Genomic DNA, 18,126 nt, shown 5'->3' with positions numbered 1-18,126 from the left:
CATTCGGGTTGATTCCATTAAATTCCATTCCATTCCATTTCATTAGATTCGTGTTGACGCCATTCAATTCCATTCCATTGCATTCCATTCCAATCCATTCTGGTTGATTCCATTCCATTCCATTCCATTCGGGTTGATTCCATTCCACACCATTCCATTGCATGGCATTCCATTCCATTCCGTTCGGGTTGATTCCATTCCATTCTATTCCATTCCGTTCCATTCCATTCCATTCCATTCGGGTTGATTGCTTTCCATTCCATTCCTTTCCATTCTATTCCACACCATTCCATTCCGGTTGATTCCATTCCATTCCATTCTTTTCAATTCCATTCCATTCAGGTTGATTCCTTTCCATTCCATTCCATTCTATTCCGTTCCATTACATACTATTGCATTCGCGTTGATTCCATTCCATTACACTCCATTCCATTCCATTTCATTCCATTCCATTCCATTCCATTTGGGTTGATTCCATTCCATTCGATTCCATTCCATTCCATTCCATTCCATTCCATTTGGGTCGATTCCATTCCATTCCATTTCATTCCATTCCATTCCATTCCAATCCATTCGTGTTGATTCCATTCCATTGCATTTCATTCCATTCCATTCCATTCCATTCCATTCGGGTTGATTCCATTCTGTTCCATTCCATTCTATTCTCTTCCATTCCATTCCATTCCATTCGGTTTGATTCCATTCCATTCCATTCTATTCCATTCCATTCCACTCGGATTGATTCCATTCCATTCCATTTCATTCCATTCCATTTCATTCTATGCGCTTTGATTCCATTCAATTCCATTCCATAACATTGCATTCCATTCCATTCAGTTCGATTCGGGGTGATTCCATTCCATACCATTTCATCCCACTCCATTCCTTTCCATTCCTTTCGGGTTGATTCCATTCCACTCCAGTCCATTCCATTCCATTCCGTTCCACTCCATTCATGTTGATTCCATTCCATTCCAATGCATTGCATTCCATTCCATTCCATTCCATTCGGGTTGATTCCATTCCATTCCATTCCATTCCATTCCCTTCCATTCCATTCCATTCGGGTTGATTCCATTCCATTCCATTCCATTCCGTTCCATTCCATTCCATTCCATTCGTGTTGATTCCATTCCATTCCATTCAATTCCATTCCATTCCATTCCGTTTTAATCGAGTTGATACCAGTGCATTCCATTCCATTCCATTCCATTCCATTGGATTCGAATTGATTCCAATCCATTCCATTCCATTCCACTCCACTCCATTCCAATTGATTACATTCCATTTTATTCCATTCCGTGCCATTCCATTGCATTCCATTCGGGTTGATTCCATTCTATTCCATTCCATTCCATTCCATTCCATTCCATTCCATTCCATTCGAGTTGATTCCACTCGATTCCATTCCATGCGGTTTGATTCCATTCCATTCCATTCCATTCCATTCTATTCCATTCCATTCGGATATATTCCATTCCATTCCATTCCATTCCATTCCATTCCATTCCGTTCCGTTCGATTTGATTCCACTTTATTCCATTCAATTCGGGTTGATTCCATTCCATTGCATTCGGATTGATTGCATTCCATTCCATTCCATTCCATTCCACTCCACTCGGGTTGATACCATTCCATTCCATTCCATTGCATTCCATTACATTTGAGTTGATTCCATTCCATTCCAGTCCATTCCATTCGCGATGATTCGATTCCATTCCATTCCATTGCATTCCATTCCATTCGAGTTGATTCCATTCCATTCCATTGCATTCCATTCCATTCCATTCCATTGGACGTGCTTCCTTTCCATTTTATTCCAATCCATTCCATTCCATTCCATTCCATTCAGGTTGATTCCATTCCATTCCATTCCACTCCACTCCATTCCATTCCATTCCATTCCACTCCACTCCATTCCATTCCATTCCATTCCACTCATATTGATTCAATTCCACCCCATTGCATTCCATTACACTGCATTCCAATCCACTCCAATCGGGTTGATTCAATTCCATTCGATTCCATTCCATACCATTCCATTCCATGCCATTCCATTCCATTCCATTCTGGATGATTCCATTCCATTCCTTTCCATTCCATTCCATTCGGGTTGATTCCATTTCGTTCCATCTCATTCCATTCCAATCAATTCCATTCCATTCCATTCGCGTTCATTCCATTCCATTCCATTCCATTCCATTCCATTCCATTCCATTCCATTCCCTTCCATTTCATTCCATTCGGGTTGATTCCAGTCCGTTCAATTCCATTCCATTCCATTCCATTCCATTTCGGTTGATTCCATTCAATTCCATTCCATTCCATTCGGGGTGTTTCCATTCCACTAGGGATGATTCCATTCCATTCCATTCCATTCTATTGCATTCGTGTTGATTCCATTCCATTCCATTCCATTCCATTGAATTTCATTCCATTCCATTCCATTCTATTCGTGTTGATTCCTTTCAAATCCATTCCATTCCATTGCATTCCTTTCCATTCGGGTTGATTCCATTAAATTCCATTCCATTCGTGTTGATTCCATTCCATACCATTCCATTGCATGGCATGTGGGTTGATTCCATTCCATTCCATTCCATTCCATTCCATTCCATTCCATTCCATTCGGGTTGATTCCATTCCATGCCATTCCATTCCATGCCATTGTATTCCATTCATTTGGGTTGATTCCATTCCATTCTATTCCATTCCGTTCCATTCCATTCCATTCCATTAGGGTTGATTCCATTCCATTCCATTCTTTTCCATTCTATTCCATACCATTCCATTCCGGTTGATTCCATTCCATTCCATTCTTTTCAATTCCATTCCATTCCAGTTGATTCCATTCCATTCCATTCCATCCCATTCCATTCCATTCCGGTTGATTACATTCCATTTCATTCCATCCCATTCCATTCCATTCCTTTAGATTCGTGTTGAAACCATTCCATTCACTTCCATTCCCTTCCATTCCTTTCCATTCCATTCCATTCCATTCGGGTTGATTCCATTCCATTCCATTCCATTCCTTTCCATTCCGTTCCTTTCCATTGCATTCGGGTTGATTCCATTCCATTCCATTCCATTCCATTCCATTCCATTCCATTCCATTCGGGTTGATTCAATTCCATTCCATTCGATTCTGTTCCATTCCATTCCTTTCCATTCGGGTTGATTCCATTCCGTTCCGTTCCATTCCATTGCATTCCATTCCAATCGAGTTGATTCCAGTCCATTCCATTCCATTCCATTCCATTAGATTCGTGTTGATTCCATTCCACTCCATTCCATTCCATTCCATTCCACTCCACTCCGATTGAATCCATTCCGTAACATTCCATTCCACTCCACTCCGATTGATTCCATTCCATTCCATTCCTTTCGGGTTGATTCCATTCCATTCCATTCCATTCCGTTCCATTCCATTCCATTCCATTCGGGTTGTTTCCATTGCATTCCATTCCATTACATTCCATTCGGGTTGCTTCCATTGCATTCCAATCCATTCCATTCCATTCATTTCCATTCGATTCCATTCCATTCAATTTGTGATTATTCCATTCCATTCCATTCCTTTCCATTACATTCCATTCCATTAGAGTTGATTCCACTCCATTCCATTCCATTCAGGCTGAATCCATTCCATTCCATTCCATTCGGGTTGATTCCATTCCATTCCATTCCATTGCATTCCATTCCATTCGGGTTGATTCCATTCCGTTCCATTCCATTCAAGTTGATTCCATTGCATTCCACTCCATTCGTGTTGATTCGATTCCATTGCATTCCTTTCCATTGAGGTTGATTCCATTCCAATCCATTCCATTCCATTCGTGTTTATTGCATTCCATTCCCTTCCATTTCATTCCATTCGGGTTGATTCCATTCCATTCCATTGCATTCCATTTGGGTTGATTCCATTCCATTCGATTCCATTCCATTCCATTCCATTTGGGTCGATTCCATTCCATTCCATTTCATTCCATTCCATTCCATTCCAATCCATTCGGGTTGATTCCATTCCATTGCATTTCATTCCATTCCATTCCAATCCATTCGGGTTGATTCCATTCCGTTCCATTCCATTCCATTCTCTTCCATTCCAGTCCATTCCATTCGGTTTGATTCCATTACATTCCATTCTATTCCATTCCATTCCATTCCACTCGGATTGATTCCATTCCATTCCTTTTCATTCCATTCCACTTCATTCTATGCGCTTTGATTCCATTCAATTCCATTCCATAACATTGCATTCCATTGCATTCCATTCCATTCGGGGTGATTCCTTTCCATACCATTTCATCCCATTCCATTCCTTTACATTCCATTCGGGTTGATTCCATTCCACTCCAGTCCATTCCATTCCATTCCATTCCATTCCATTCCATTCCACTCCATTCATGTTGATTCCATTCCATTCCATTGCATTGCATTCCATTCCATTCCATTCCATTCAGGTTGATTCCATTCCATTCCATTCCGTTCCATCCCATTCCATTCCATTCGGGTTGATTCCATTCCATTCCATTCCATTCCATTCCATTCCATTCGTGTTGATTCCATTCCATTCCTTTAGACTCGTGTTGATTCCGTTCCGTTAAATTCCATTCCATTCCATTCCATTCCATTCCATTCCATTCCATTCCGGTTGATTCCATTCCATTCCATTCCATCCCATTCCATTCCATTCCATTAGATTCGTGTTGAAACCACTCCATTCACTTCCATTCCATTCCATTCCATTCCTTTCCATTCCATTTCGTTCCATTCCATTCCATTCGGGTTGATTCCATTCCATTCCATTCCATTCCATTCACTTCCATTCCATTCCATTCGGGTTGATTCCATTCCATTCCATTCCATTCCGTTCCATTCCATACCATTCCATTCTGGTTGATGCCATTCCATTCCATTAAATTCCATTCCATTCCATTCCGTTCTAGTCGAGTTGATACCAGTCCATTCCATTCCATTCCATTCCATTAGATTCGTATTGATTCCAATCCATTCCATTCCATTCCATTCCATTCCACTCCACTTCATTCCTATTGATTACATTCCATTTTATTCCATTCCGTGCCATTCCATTGCATTCCATTCGGGTTGATTCCATTCTATTGCATTCCATTCCTTTCCATTCCATTCCATTCCATCCCATTCGGGTTGAATCCATTCCATTTCTTTCCATTGCATTCCATTCCATTCTGTGTGATTCCATTCCATTCCATTCCATTCCATTCCATTCCATTCCATTCCATTCGAGTTGATTCCACTCGATTCCATTCCATGCGGTTTGATTCCATTCCATTCCATTCCATTCCATTCTATTCCATTCCATTCCATTCGGATATATTCCATTCTATTCCATTCCATTCCATTCCATTCCATTCCGTTCCATTCGATTTGATTCCACTTTATTCCATTCAATTCGGGTTGATTCCATTCCATTGCATTCGGATTGATTGCATTCCATTCCATTCCATTCAATTCCACGCCACTCGGGTTGATACCATTCCATTCCATTCCATTGCATTCCATTCCATTTGAGTTGATTCCATTCCATTCCATTCAATTCCATTCGCGATGATTGGATTCCTTTGCATTCCATTGCATTCCATTCCATTCGAGTTGATTCCATTCCGTTCCATTGCATTCCATTCCATTCCATTCCATTCGGTTAGATTCCATTCCATGCCATTGCATTCCATTCCATTCCATTCCATTGGAGTTGCTTCCTTTCCATTTTATTCCATTCCATTCCATTCCATTCCATTTCATTCCATTCCATTCCATTCCATTCCTTTCCATTCCCTTCCGTTCGATTCCTTTCGGATTGATTCCAGTCCGTTCAATTCCATTCCATTCCATTCCATTCTGGTTGATTTCATTCCATTCCATTCCATTCCATTCGGGTTGTTTCCATTCCACTCGGGTTGATTCCATTCCATTCCAATCCATTCCATTCCATTCCATTCCATTCCTTTCCATTCCATTCCATTCGGGTTGATTCCATTCCATTCCATACCCTTGAATTCCATTCCATTCCATTCCATTCCATTCTATTCAGGTTGATTCCTTTCCAATCCATTCCAATTCATTCCATTCCATTGCATTCCATTCCATTCGGGTTGATTCCATTAAATTCCATTCCATTCCATTTCATTAGATTCGTGTTGATGCCATTCCATTCCATTCCATTGCATTCCATTCAAATCCATTCGTGTTGATTCGATTCCATTGCATTCCATTCCATTCAGGTTGATTCCATTCCATTCCATTTCATTCCATTCGTGTTTATTGCATTCCATTCCCTTCCATTTCATTCCATTCGGGTTGATTCCATTCCATTCCATTCCATTCCATTCCATTCCATTCTGGTTGATTCCAAACCATTCTATTCCATTCAATTCTGGTTGATTCCATTGCATTCCATTCCATTCCATTGCATTCCATTTGGGTTGATTCCATTCCATTCGATTCCATTCCATTCCATTCCATTTGGGTCGATTCCATTCCATTCCATTTCATTCCATTCCATTCCATTCCAATCCATTCGGGTTGATTCCATTCCATTGCATTTCATTCCATTCCATTCCAATCCATTCGGGTTGATTCCATTCCGTTCCATTCCATTCCATTCTCTTCCATTCCATTCCATTCCATTCGGTTTGATTCCATTACATTCCATTCTATTCCATTCCATTCCATTCCACTCGGATTGATTCCATTCCATTCCTTTTCATTCCATTCCACTTCATTCTATGCGCTTTGATTCCATTCAATTCCATTCCATAACATTGCATTCCATTGCATTCCATTCCATTCGGGGTGATTCCTTTCCATACCATTTCATCCCATTCCATTCCTTTACATTCCATTCGGGTTGATTCCATTCCACTCCAGTCCATTCCATTCCATTCCATTCCACTCCATTCATGTTGATTCCATTCCATTCCATTGCATTGCATTCCATTCCATTCCATTCCATTCAGGTTGATTCCATTCCATTCCATTCCGTTCCATCCCATTCCATTCCATTCGGGTTGATTCCATTCCATTCCATTCCATTCCATTCCATTCCATTCGTGTTGATTCCATTCCATTCCTTTAGACTCGTGTTGATTCCGTTCCGTTAAATTCCATTCCATTCCATTCCATTCCATTCCATTCCATTCCATTCCGGTTGATTCCATTCCATTCCATTCCATCCCATTCCATTCCCTTCCATTAGATAAGTGTTGAAACCACTCCATTCACTTCCATTCCATTCCATTCCATTCCTTTCCATTCCATTTCGTTCCATTCCATTCCATTCGGGTTGATTCCATTCCATTCCATTCCATTCCATTCACTTCCATTCCATTCCATTCGGGTTGATTCCATTCCATTCCATTCCATTCCGTTCCATTCCATACCATTCCATTCTGGTTGATTCCATTCCATTCCATTAAATTCCATTCCATTCCATTCCGTTCTAATCGAGTTGATACCAGTCCATTCCATTCCATTCCATTCCATTAGATTCGTATTGATTCCAATCCATTCCATTCCATTCCATTCCATTCCATTCCACTCCACTTCATTCCTATTGATTACATTCCATTTTATTCCATTCCATGCCATTCCATTGCATTCCATTCGGGTTGATTCCATTCTATTGCATTCCATTCCTTTCCATTCCATTCCATTCCATCCCATTCGGGTTGAATCCATTCCATTTCTTTCCATTGCATTCCATTCCATTCTGTGTGATTCCATTCCATTCCATTCCATTCCATTCCATTCCATTCCATTCGAGTTGATTCCACTCGATTCCATTCCATGCGGTTTGATTCCATTCCATTCCATTCCATTCCATTCTATTCCATTCCATTCCATTCGGATATATTCCATTCTATTCCATTCCATTCCATTCCATTCCATTCCGTTCCATTCGATTTGATTCCACTTTATTCCATTCAATTCGGGTTGATTCCATTCCATTGCATTCGGATTGATTGCATTCCATTCCATTCCATTCAATTCCACCCCACTCGGGTTGATACCATTCCATTCCATTCCATTGCATTCCATTCCATTTGAGTTGATTCCATTCCATTCCATTCAATTCCATTCGCGATGATTGGATTCCTTTGCATTCCATTGCATTCCATTCCATTCGAGTTGATTCCATTCCATTCCATTGCATTCCATTCCATTCCATTCCATTCGGTTAGATTCCATTCCATGCCATTGCATTCCATTCCATTCCATTCCATTGGAGTTGCTTCCTTTCCATTTTATTCCATTCCATTCCATTCCATTCCATTCCATTCCATTCCTTTCCATTCCCTTCCGTTCGATTCCTTTCGGATTGATTCCAGTCCGTTCAATTCCATTCCATTCCATTCCATTCTGGTTGATTTCATTCCATTCCATTCCATTCCATTCGGGTTGTTTCCATTCCACTCGGGTTGATTCCATTCCATTCCATTCCATTCCATTCCATTCCATTCCATTCCTTTCCATTCCATTCCATTCGGGTTGATTCCATTCCATTCCATACCCTTGAATTCCATTCCATTCCATTCCATTCCATTCTATTCAGGTTGATTCCTTTCCAATCCATTCCAATTCATTCCATTCCATTGCATTCCATTCCATTCGGGTTGATTCCATTAAATTCCATTCCATTCCATTTCATTAGATTCGTGTTGATGCCATTCCATTCCATTCCATTGCATTCCATTCAAATCCATTCGTGTTGATTCGATTCCATTGCATTCCATTCCATTCAGGTTGATTCCATTCCATTCCATTTCATTCCATTCGTGTTTATTGCATTCCATTCCCTTCCATTTCATTCCATTCGGGTTGATTCCATTCCATTCCATTCCATTCCATTCCATTCCATTCTGGTTGATTCCAAACCATTCTATTCCATTCAATTCTGGTTGTTTCCATTGCATTCCATTCCATTCCATTGCATTCCATTCGGATTGATGCCATTCCATTCCATTTCATTTCATTCCATTTCATTCGATTCCATTCCATTCGACTTGATTCCTCTCCATTTCATTCCATGCGGGTTGATTCCATTCCATTCCATTCGATTCCATTGCATTCCTTTCCATTCTACTCCATTCCATTCCGGTAGATTCCATTCCATTCCAGTCCATTCCATTCCATTCCGTTCCGGTTGAATCCATTCCATTCCATTTCATTCGATTTGATTCCACTTTATTCCATTCCATTCGCGTTGATTCCATTCCATTCCATTCGGATTGATTGCATTCCATTCCATTCCATTCCATTCCACTCCACTCGGGTTGATACCATTCCATTCCATTCCATTGCATTCCATTCCATTTGAGTTGATTCCATTCCATTCCATTCGCGATGATTCGATTCCTTTGCATTCCTTTGCACTCCATTACATTCGATTTGATTCCATTCCATTCCGTTGCATTCCATTCCATTTGAGTTGATTCCATTCCATTCCATTCCATTCCATTCGCGATGATTCGATTCCTTTGCATTCCATTGCATTCCATTCCATTCGGGTAGATTCCATTCCATGCCATTGCATTCCATTCCATTCCATTCCATTGGAGTTGCTTCCTTTCCATTTTATTCCATTCCATTCCATTCCATTCCATTCCATTCCTTTCCATTCCCTTCCGTTCGATTCCATTCGGATTGATTCCAGTCCTTTCAATTCCATTCCATTCCATTACGGTTGATTCCATTCCATTCCATTCCATTCCATTCAGGTTGTTTCCATTCCACTCGGGTTGATTCCATTCCATTCCATTCCATTCCATTCCTTTCCATTCCATTCCATTCGGGTTGATTCCATTTCATTCCATTCCATTGAATTCCATTCCATTCCATTCCATTCCATTCTATTCAGGTTGATTGCTTTCCAATCCATTGCAATTCTTTCCATTCCATTGCATTCCATTCCATTCGGGTTGATTCCATTGAATTCAATTCCATTCCATTTCATTAGATTCGTGTTGATGCCATTCCATTCCATTGCATTCCATTCCAATCCATTCGGGTTGATTCCATTCCATTCCATTCCATTCTAGTTGATTCCATTCCACACCATTTCATTGCATGGCATTTGGGTTGATTCCATTCCATTCTATTCCATTCCGTTTCATTCCATTCCTTTCCATTCGGGTTGATTGCTTTCCATTCCATTCCTTTCCATTCTATTCCACACCATTCCATTCCGGTTGATTCCATTCCATTCCATTCTTTTCAATTCCATTCCATTCAGGTTGATTCCATTCCATTCCATTACATTCTATTCCGTTCCATTTCATACTATTGCATTCGCGTTGATTCCATTCCATTACACTCCATTCCATTCCATTTCATACCATTCCATTCCATTCCATTTGGGTTGATTCCATTCCATTCGATTCCATTCCATTCCATTCCATTTGGGTCGATTCCATTCCATTCCATTTCATTCCATTACATTCCATTCCAATCCATTCGGGTTGATTCCATTCCGTTGCATTTCATTCCATTCCATTCCAATCCATTCGGGTTGATTCCATTCCGTTCCATTCCATTCCATACTCTTCCATTCCATTCCATTCCATTCGGTTTGATTCCATTCCATTCCATTCTATTCCATTCCATTCCATTCCACTCGGATTGATTCCATTCCATTCCATTTCATTCCATTCCACTTCATTCTATGCGCTTTGATTCCATTCAATTCCATTCCATAACATTGCATTCCATTGCATTCCATTCCATTCGGGGTGATTCCTTTCCATACCATTTCATCCCATTCCACTCCTTTCCATTCCATTCGGGTTGATTCCATTCCACTCCAGTCCATTCCATTCCATTCCATTCCACTCCATTCATGTTGATTCCATTCCATTCCATTGCATTGCATTCCATTCCATTCCATTCCATTCGGGTTGATTCCATTCCATTCCATTCCGTCCATCCCATTCCATTCCATTCGGGTTGATTCCATTCCATTCCATTCCATTCCATTCCGGTTCATTCCATTCCATTCCATTCCATTCCATTCCATTCGTGTTGATTCCATTCCATTCCTTTAGACTCGTGTTGATACCGTTCCGTTCAATTCCATTCCATTCCATTCCGGTTGATTCCATTCCATTACATTCCATCCTATTCCATTCCATTCCATTAGATTCGTGTTGAAACCACTCCATTCACTTCCATTACATTCCATTCACTTCCATTCCATTCCATTCGGGTTGATTTCATTCCATTCCATTCCATTCCATTCCGTTCCATTCCATACCATTCCATTCTGGTTGATTCCATTCCATTCCATTAAATTCCATTCCATTCCATTCCGTTCTAATCGAGTTGATACCAGTCCATTCCATTCCATTCCATTCCATTAGATTCGTATTGATTCCAATCCATTCCATTCCATTCCATTCCATTCCACTCCACTTCATTCCTATTGATTACATTCCATTTTATTCCATTCCGTGCCATTCCATTGCATTCCATTCGGGTTGATTCCATTCTATTCCATTCCATTCCTTTCCATTCCATTCCATTCCATCCCATTCGGGTTGAATCCATTCCATTTCTTTCCATTGCATTCCATTCCATTCTGTGTGATTCCATTCCATTCCATTCCATTCCATTCCATTCCATTCGAGTTGATTCCACTCGATTCCATTCCATGCGGTTTGATTCCATTCCATTCCATTCCATTCCATTCTATTCCATTCCATTCCATTCGGATATATTCCATTCTATCCCATTCCATTCCATTCCGTTCCATTCGATTTGATTCCACTTTATTCCATTCAATTCGGGTTGATTCCATTCCATTGCATTCGGATTGATTGCATTCCATTCCATTCCATTCAATTCCACTCCACTTGGGTTGATACCATTCCATTCCATTCCATTGCATTCCATTCCATTTGAGTTGATTCCATTCCATTCCATTCCATTCCATTCGCGATGATTCGATTCCTTTGCATTCCATTGCATTCCATTCCATTCGAGTTGATTCCATTCCATTCCATTGCATTCCATCACATTCCATTCCATTCCATTCCATTTCATTCCATCACATTCCATTCCATTCCATTCGGGTAGATTCCATTCCATGCCATTGCATTCCATTCCATTCCATTCCATTGGAGTTGCTTCCTTTCCATTTTATTCCATTGCATTCCATTCCATTCCATTCCATTCCATTCCATTCCTTTCCATTCCCTTCCGTTCGATTCCATTCGGATTGATTCCAGTCCGTTCAATTCCATTCCATTCCATTCCATTCCATTCCGTTTGATTCCATTCCATTCCATTCCATTCCATTCGGGTTGTTTCCATTGCACTCGGGTTGATTCCATTCCATTCCATTCCATTCCATTCCATTCCATTCCTTTCCATTCCATTCCATTCGGGTTGATTCCATTCCATTCCATACCCTTGAATTCCATTCCATTCCATTCCATTCCATTCTATTCAGGTTGATTCCTTTCCAATCCATTCCAATTCATTCCATTCCATTGCATTCTATTCCATTCGGGTTGATTCCATTAAATTCCATTCCATTCCATTTCATTAGATTCGTGTTGATGCCATTCCATTCCATTCCATTGCATTCCATTCAAATCCATTCGGGTTGATTCCATTCCATTCCATTCCATTCCATTCCCTTCCATTCCATTCCATTCCATTCGGGATGATTCCATTCCATTCCATTCCATTCCGTTCCATTCCATACCATTCCATTCTGGTTGATTCCATTCCATTCCCTTAAATTCCATTCCATTCCATTCCGTTCTAATCGAGTTGATACCAGTCCATTCCATTCCATTCCATTCCATTCCATTCCATTAGATTCGTATTGATTCCAATCCATTCCATTCCATTCCATTCCACTCCACTTCATTCCGATTGATTATATTCCATTTTATTCCATTTCGTGCCATTCCAATGCATTCCATTCGGGTTGATTCCATTCTATTCCATTCCATTCCATTCCATTCCATCCCATTCGCGTTGAATCCATTCCATTTCTTTCCATTGCATTCCATTCCATTCTGTGTGATTCCATTCCATTCCATTCCATTCCATTCCATTCCATTCCATTCCATTCGAGTTGATTCCACTCGATTCCATTCCATGCGGTTTGATTCCATTCCATTCCATTCCATTCCATTCTATTCCATTCCATTCCATTCGGATATAATCCATTCCATTCCATTCCATTCCAATCCATTCCATTCCATTCCGTTCCATTCGATTTGATTCCACTTTATTCCATTCAATTCGGGTTGATTCCATTCCATTGCATTCGGATTGATTGCATTCCATTCCATTCCATTCCATTCCACTCCACTCGGGTTGATACCATTCCTTTCCATTGCATTCCATTCCATTTGAGTTGATTCCATTCCATTCCATTCCATTCCATTCCATTCCATTCGCGATGATTCGATTCCTTTGCATTCCATTGCATTCCATTCCATTGGAGTTCATTCCATTCCATTCCATTCCATTGCATTCCATTCCATTCCATTCCATTCGGGTAGATTCCATTACATGCCATTGCATTCCATTCCATTCCATTCAATTGGAGTTGCTTCCTTTCCATTTTATTCCATTCCATTCCATTCCATTCCATTCCATTCTTTTCCATTCCCTTCCGTCCGATTCCATTCGGACTGATTCCAGTCCGTTCAATTCCATTCCATTCCATTCCATTCCATTCCATTCCATTCGGGTTGTTTCCATTACACTCGGGTTGATTCCATTCCATTCCATTCCATTCCATTCCATTCCTTTCCATTCCATTCCATTCGGGTTGATTCCATTCCATTCCATTCCATTGAATTCCATTCCATTCCATTCCATTCCATTCCATTCCATTCCATTCCATTCTATTCAGGTTGATTCCTTTCCAATCCATTCCAATTCATTGCATTCCATTGCATTCCATTCCATTCGAGTTGATTCCATTCCATTCCACTGCATTCCATTCCATTCCATTCCATTCGGGTGGATTCCACTCCATGCCATTGCATTCCATTCCATTCCATTCCATTGGAGTTGCTTCCTTTCCATTTTATTCCATTCCATTCCATTCCATTCCATTCCATTCCTTTCCGTTCCCTTCCGTTCGATTCCATTCGGATTGATTCCAGTCCGTTCAATTCCATTCCATTCCATTCCATTCCGGTTGATTCCATTCTATTCCATTCCATTCCATTCGGGTTGTTTCCATTCCACTCGGGTCGATTCCATTCCATTCCATTCCATTCCATTCCATTCCTTTCCATTCCATTCCATTCGGGTTGATTCCATTCCATTCCATTCCATTGAATTCTATTCCATTCCATTCCATTCCATTCTATTCAGGTTGATTCCTTTCCAATCCATTCCAATTCATTCCATTCCATTGCATTCCATTCCATTCGGGTTGATTCCATTAAATTCCATTCCATTCCATTTCATTAGATTCGTGTTGATGCCATTCCATTCCATTCCATTGCATTCCATTCAAATCCATTCGGGTTGATTCCATTCCATTCCATTCCATTCCATTCCATTCCCTTCCATTCCATTCCATTCGCGTTGATTCCATTCCATTCCATTCCATTCCGTTCCATTCCATACCATTCCATTCTGGTTGATTCCATTCCATTCCATTAAATTCCATTCCATTCCATTCCGTTCTAATCGAGTTGATACCAGTCCATTCCATTCCATTCCATTCCATTCCATTCCATTCCATTCCATTAGATTCGTATTGATTCCAATCCATTCCATTCCATTCCATTCCATTCCACTCCACTTCATTCCGATTGATTATATTCCGTTTTATTCCATTCCGTGCCATTCCATTGCATTCCATTCGGGTTGATTCCATTCTATTCCATTCCATTCCATTCCATTCCATTCCATTCCATTCCATTCGAGTTGATTCCACTCGATTCCATTCCATGCGTTTTGATTCCATTCCATTCCATTCCATTCCATTCCATTCTATTCCATTCTATTCCATTCGGATATATTCCATTCCATTCCATTCCATTTGAGTTGATTCCATTCCATTCCATTCCATTCGCGATGATCCGATTACTTTGCATTCCATTGCATTCCATTCCATTGGAGTTGATTCCATTCCATTCCATTGCATTCCATTCCATTCCATTCCATTCCATTCGGGTAGATTCCATTCCATGCCATTGCATTCCATTCCATTCCATTCCATTGGAGTTGCTTCCTTTCCATTTTATTCCATTCCATTCCATTCCATTCCATTCCATTCCATTCCATTCCTTTCCATTCCGTTCCATTCGGGTTGATTCCATTCCATTCCATTCCATTGAATTCCATTCCATTCCATTCCATTCCATTCTATTCAGGTTGATTCCTTTCCAATCCATTCCAATTCATTCCTTTCCATTGCATTCCATTCCATTCGGGTTGATTCCATTAAATTCCATTCCATTCCATTTCATTAGATTCGTGTTGATGCCATTCCATTCCATTCCATTGCATTCCATTCAAATCCATTCGAGTTGATTCCATTCCATTCCATTCCATTTGGGTTGATTCCATTCCACACCATTCCATTTGCATGGCATTTGGGTTGATTCCATTCCATCCCATTCCATTCCATTCCATTCCATTCCATTCCATTAGGGTTGATTCCATTCCATGCCATTCCATTCCATGCCATTCCATTCCATTCCATTCGGGTTGATTCCATTCCATTCTATTCCATTCCGTTCCATTCCATTCCTTTCCATTCTGGTTGATTGCATTCCATTCCATTCCTTTCCATTCTTTTCCACACCATTCCATTCCGGTTGATTCCATTCCATTCCATTCTTTTCAATTCCATTCCATTCAGGTTGATTCCATTCCATTCCATTCCATTCTATTCCGTTCCATTACATACTATTGCATTCGCGTTGATTCCATTCCATTACACTCCATTCCATTCCATTTCATGCCATTCCATTCCACTCCATTTGGGTTGATTCCATTCCATTCGATTCCATTCCATTCCATTCCATTCCATTCGGGTCGATTCCATTCCATTCCATTTCATTCCATTCCATTCCATTCCAATGCATTCGGGTTGATTCCATTCCATTTCATTCCATTCCATTCCGTTCCATTCCATTCGGGTTGATTCCATTCCGTTCCATTCCATTCCATTCTCTTCCATTCCATTCCATTCCATTCGGTTTGATTCCATTCCATTCCATTCTATTCCATTCCATTCCATTCCACTCGGATTGATTTCATTCCATTCCATTTCATTCCAATCCATTTCATTCTATGCGCTTTGATTCCATTCAATTCCATTCCATAACATTGCATTCCATTCCATTCCATTCCATTCGGGGTGATTCCATTCCATACCATTTCATCCCATTCCATTCCTTTCCATTCCATTCGGGTTGATTCCATTCCACTCCAGTCCATTCCATTCCATTCCATTCCACTCCATTCATGTTGATTCCATTCCATTCCATTGCATTGCATTCCATTCCATTCCATTCCATTCAGGTTTATTCCATTCCATTCCATTCCGTTCCATCCCATTCCATTCCATTCGGGTTGATTCCATTCCATTCCATTCCGGTTCATTCCATTCCATTCCATTCCATTCCATTCCATTCGTGTTGATTCCATTCCATTCCTTTAGACTCGTGTTGATTCCGTTCCGTTCAATTCCATTCCATTCCATTCCATTCCATTCCGGTTGATTCCATTCCATTCCATTCCATCCCATTCCATTCCATTCCATTAGATTCGTGTTGAAACCATTCCATTCACTTCCATTCCATTCCATTCCATTCCATTCCATTCCATTCCATTTCGTTCCATTCCATTCCATTCGGGTTGATTCCATTCCATTCCATTCCATTCCATTCCATTCACTTCCATTCCATTCCATTCGGGTTGATTCCATTCCATTCCATTCCATTCGATTCCGTTCCATTCCATACCATTCCATTCTTGTTGATTCCATTCCATTCCATTAAATTCCATTCCATTCCATTCCGTTCTAATCGAGTTGATACCAGTCCATTCCATTCCATTCCATTCAATTCCATTAGATTCGTATTGATTCCAATCCATTCCATTCCATTCCATTCCATTCCACTCCACTTCATTCCGATTGATTATATTCCATTTTATTCCATTCCGTGCCATTCCATTGCATTCCATTCTGTTTGATTCCATTCTTTTCCATTCCATTCCATTCCATTCCATTCCATTCCATCCCATTCGGTTTGAATCCATTCCATTTCTTTCCATTGCATTCCTTTCCATTCTGTGTGATTCCTTTCCATTCCATTCCATTCCATTCCATTCCATTCAAGTTGATTCCACTCGAATCCATTCCATGTGTTTTGATTCCATTCCATTCCATTCTATTCCATTCTATTCCATTCCATTCCATTCGGATATATTCCATTCCATTCCATTCCATTCCATTCCATTCCATTCCATTCCATTCCGTTCCAATCGATTTGATTCCACTTTATTCCATTAAATTCGGGTTGATACCATTCCACTGCATTCGGATTGATTGCATTCCATTCCATTCCATTCCATTCCACTCCACTCGGGTGGATACCATTCCATTCCATTCCATTGCATTCCATTCCATTTGAGTTTATTCCATTCCATTCCATTCCATTCGCGATTATTCGATTCCTTTGCATTCCATTGCATTCCATTCCATTCCAGTTGATTCCATTCCATTCCATTGCATTCCATTCCATTCCATTCCATTCGGGTAGATTCCATTCCATGCCATTGCATTCCATTCCATTCCATTCCATTGGAGTTGCTTCCTTTCCAATTTATTCCATTGCATTCCATTCCATTGGAGTTGCTTCCTTTCCATTTTATTCCATTCCATTCCATTCCATTCCATTCCATTCCATTCCTTTCCATTCCCTTCCGTTCGATTCCATTCGGATTGATTCCAGTCCGTTCAACTCCATTCCATTCCATTCCATTCCATTCCATTCCGGTTTATTCCATTCCATTCCATTCCATTCCATTCGGGTTGTTTCCATTCCACTCGGGTTGATTCCATTCCATTCCATTCCATTCCATTCCATTCCT

Source organism: Pan paniscus, chromosome 16 (genome assembly GCF_029289425.2).
Source record: "Pan paniscus chromosome 16, NHGRI_mPanPan1-v2.0_pri, whole genome shotgun sequence".
Taxonomy (NCBI): Eukaryota; Metazoa; Chordata; class Mammalia; order Primates; family Hominidae; genus Pan; species Pan paniscus.
Note: the sequence above shows the minus strand (reverse complement) of the source record.